General features: G+C 41.3%; 1 protein-coding gene across 3 annotated transcripts in view; it reads right to left on the bottom strand.

Moving 5' to 3' along the window:
* Positions 1–2,109: 2,109 nt before the first annotated feature.
* The window catches only part of galnt7 (UDP-N-acetyl-alpha-D-galactosamine: polypeptide N-acetylgalactosaminyltransferase 7), a 123,860-nt gene continuing 123,147 nt past the window's right edge, over positions 2,110–2,822 (bottom strand). For all 3 annotated transcript variants that reach the window (XM_061678676.1, XM_061678678.1, XM_061678679.1), the window contains exon 15: positions 2,110–2,822. This exon is cut by the window's right edge and continues 1,200 nt beyond it. The gene's annotated coding sequence lies outside the window, so the exon portion shown is untranslated.

Raw genomic sequence — 2,822 nt, 5'->3', positions numbered from 1 at the left:
TCCGTCCTCAAAAAGGCCCAGCAGAGGATGTACTTCCTGCGGCTTCTGAGAAAGCACGGCCTGCCACCGGAGCTGCTGAGACAGTTCTACACAGCGGTCATTGAATCAGTCCTGTGTTCTTCCATCACAGTCTGGTTTGGTGCTGCAACAAAAAAGGACAAACTCAGACTGCAACGGACAATCAAAACTGCTAAAAGGATTGTCGGTACCCCCTTACCCAACATTGAGGACTTGCACTCTGTCAGAACTAAGAGCGTGCAAAATCCTCTCGGACCCTCCGCACCCCAGTCACCGGCTCTTCCAGCTCCTTCCTTCAGGTAGGCGGGTAGACATATACTGGCCACTCATGCCAGAGTAGCATCTGCTCCATTTGCACACTGATTGAGGAGTATCTGCAACATTTGCACAACCAACATTGTCCCAGATGATCGCACTACTCGTCACTTTAAACCGCATACACTCCTTGAAGTCTCGGCGCCCTTTGCACAATGGTCATTGCACCGGACTATTGCAATATTAGTCATTCGAACTGCTCTAAGTGCTAGAGGACTCTGCATCTTTTTGCACAATTGTCAAAAATAATAATAATAATGCACCAGCATTACCAGATAACTAGCAACCCTTTACTGCTCAGTGACTGTTTTTTTTTTTGTCAATGTCTTTCTGTCTCCAAAGTGTTCTGTCAATTGACTGTCTGTTGTCGTACTAGAGCGGCTCCAACTACAGGAGACAAATTCCTTGTGTGTTTTTGGACATACTTGGCAAATAAAGATGATTCTGATTTATCCGCTTCAGAGAGGGAGGCCGGCCCCTTTTGACGAAATGGAAGGCAGACCGCGCCTCTAGAATTGCATTTCATTTTAGGATAATTTGTGGTGTAAAACCAGTGGAATAAAATATTAATTATTGGATTAAAGATAACGAGACCATTTTCCAACTTTGCCTTGTCACGCGCCCATGTGACGAATGTTTCAAGTGTATGTGGTTGTTGAGAACACTAATATTTGCAATGTGGCATTTGTGTTGTGTGGGGTGAAACGTTTCATCCGGTTCACTTGACAAACAGATTTGACATCAGACATTCAAATTTGCAGAAATACAATCATTAGTGGCATTCATGTAAAGTTCTTAAAATACACATTCATGTCCGAGTAATAAAAACCCATAGACAAGATTGCTTCCTTACTTATTCTGTCAGAAAAAGATTTGCCAAAACAAAGGTCACAAGGAGTCTGTCTTGCAGTGGCTTCGGTCACCACTGGAAGTCTCAGTCTTCCATCGATGACAAGTGACCGCGCGTCTTGAGGGTCTGGGTCCTGGCCATCTGCAATTCTGCTGAGTGGGCTTTGATGGTGGGTGATAAGAGAGGGATTTATCTCTGTTAAGCAGGAATCAGTCACTATTCATCCCACAATGTGAACTGTGGGATGAATAGAACTGATTACGCAGACATTTTGGGGCCCTCTGTCGCTTCTCCTTACTGGGAAGTCTTTGTTCTTCATTTTTTGGCGGAAAGAAGAACAGGTTTTATCTGGTTGTGTCATTATGATTTAAAACAGACATCCTGCCTGCTTGGTGGCTGAACAGAGGAATGTTGGTGGTTTTCTTAAGTGGATTAAAAAACAGGGCAGACCAGGCTGTTCCTTAAAGTTCAAGTTCCTTAAACAACAGCGCATGTCGTCTTGTCCTTTCCAGATTGCGGACTATTTTTTACTTCCCCATAACGTCGCAACACATGGCAACTGCCCATAACAAAATACGGCCTAACCAGAACACTTGGCATCATGGGATCATGAAACAGACAGTTTGCTTCAGGTGGGAGGAGAGCAGTAGAAAGTCAGGATTTAGCATACAAAACCTGGTAGCGAGCAGGTTAGGCTTACAGTCTGTTACCATTGTGACTGAATTGGAATTTCTCTTACCGTCTCTCTGCATCTGCTAAATCAGATTTTTCCTCTGGAGATTAACTTCCTCGATGTTCTCACATTTTCTGCTCGCAGGAAAGACCCTCAGAAGGTGAAATATGCATCAACAGAGCATAAGATAATGTATCTTATGCTCTGTTGTACAAAATACACTGGTATATTAAAAAAATTGCAAAAAATAAAATTCTCTGCCAAATTTCATTTTATTAATTTATCCATCATATTTCTTGACATTTAAAATGTCATTAAGGGCTATTGTCAGAACAGAATACATTTTAAATAATTTTCACCAACTGTCCCATTTACTGCATACATGATTACCCTGACACATAATCACACACAATTTTGTTCATTTATTGATATCTTCAAAGATATTTTTCATTGAATAAGTTCCCACCATCCGTATATGTATGCTTTCAGTAATATCAAATACTATTTTTAATAGCACTTGCTGTTGATTTTCAGAATGACATTGTTTTTCTAGATCATGACATACAACTTGTTCCCCAATAACAGTAACATGCTCAACACAACAAGCTGCTTATCTGTTTGTCCAGCAACAGCCACATACAAAAATTTGCAATTGTAAATATTGAACTGTTATAAAGGGCCCATATTTTACCAAACATACTTTTTCTTGTATTTGGCTCTATGGTGCCTTAACAAACGTGAAATATGAATGTAAATCATCCATGCATTCCTGAGTTTTCCTGAGACGTTTTTCTGCTGAGAGGCCTGAAATCCTTTCGAATTTCTCGAGCTTATCTACATCTCTACTGAATATCTCCGGCTACCTCTCTGCCCCCAGGCCAGCGCTGTCAACATAAACGAGTGGTATCACAATTAGTGAGGGTTGGGTTTTGTACACATAGGCACATAATCAGAGGAAAGCCAAAT

Source organism: Phycodurus eques, chromosome 6 (assembly GCF_024500275.1).
Source record: "Phycodurus eques isolate BA_2022a chromosome 6, UOR_Pequ_1.1, whole genome shotgun sequence".
NCBI lineage: Eukaryota > Metazoa > Chordata > Actinopteri > Syngnathiformes > Syngnathidae > Phycodurus > Phycodurus eques.
Note: the sequence above shows the minus strand (reverse complement) of the source record. Positions and strands in the feature narration are given on the sequence as shown.